Raw genomic sequence first — 1,110 nt, 5'->3', positions numbered from 1 at the left:
GAGAGAGAGAGAGAGAGAGAGAGAGAGAGAGAGAGAGAGAGAGAGAGAGAGAGAGCAATTAATAGCAGGATTTGACGTTTAAGTACAGCATACAAACATGATATATATGAATATGTATTAAAATTACAGAATTTACATGTTAACAGTGATGATTCTCACATCACAGAATTACAGAGTATATTTTTTCTATTTTTTTTTTAACATTTTTGTTTCAGTATTTGGAGACAGGGTCATGTTACATAGCCCTGTCTGGAATTTGCTATCCTGTTGCCTGAACCTTGGGAGTAATAGTACAGACAGGCACCACTTTGCCCAATTTCCAGATTCTTTATAATAAGCCCTGAAGAGTCTTTGTAAACAGAAAACAGAAGAAAGGTGACATGGAGAAAGTCAAGCTGCCCTCGCATACAGCAGTTGTCTCATTGTAAATGTAGATGTTGAACCAGACATTAATAATAGGGCTGGAGAGGGGCTGGTGAGATGGCTCTGCGGGTAAGAGCATTCACTGCTCTTCCAAAGGTCCTGAGTTCAAATCCCAGCAACCACATGGTGGCTCACAACCACCCGTGATGAGATCTGACACCCTCTTCTGGTGTGTCTGACGTCAGCTACAGTGTACTTATGTATAATAATAAATAAATATTTTTAAAAAAATAATAGGGCTGGAAAATGGACCTGGGGTGAAAAGCATTGGCCACTCTTCCAGAAGACTCAGGCTCAATCCCCAGTACCATATAGGTTAACTATTATCTATGATACCCAAGGGCACTACATGCAAGCGGTGCAGACAGGCACGCAAGGAAAACATCCATACAGATAAGACAAAACAAAAGAAAAATACATCTTAAAAAAAAGAAATTGGCAATAAAAGGCTAGGAGTTCAGATTTTCAGGAGAAAGATGTGGAAGAAAACACAGCTCAGTAATTCTTTATTGGTTTCTCCTTCAGATATCCCAGAGTTATTTGACTTCAAAATCATATTGATTCATGTGTGCATATGTGTGTGTGTGTGTGTGTGTGTGTGTGTGTGTGCCTAAGATAGGGCTTCACTGTGAAGTGCAGGCTGACTTGGAACTCAAAATCCTCCTGTCTCAGCCTCCCAGACAGAAG

This window comes from Mus pahari, chromosome 7 (genome assembly GCF_900095145.1).
Source record: "Mus pahari chromosome 7, PAHARI_EIJ_v1.1, whole genome shotgun sequence".
In the NCBI taxonomy this organism is placed as follows: domain Eukaryota; kingdom Metazoa; phylum Chordata; class Mammalia; order Rodentia; family Muridae; genus Mus; species Mus pahari.
The sequence above is the reverse complement of the archived record's forward strand: the minus strand, read 5'-3'. Positions refer to the sequence as shown.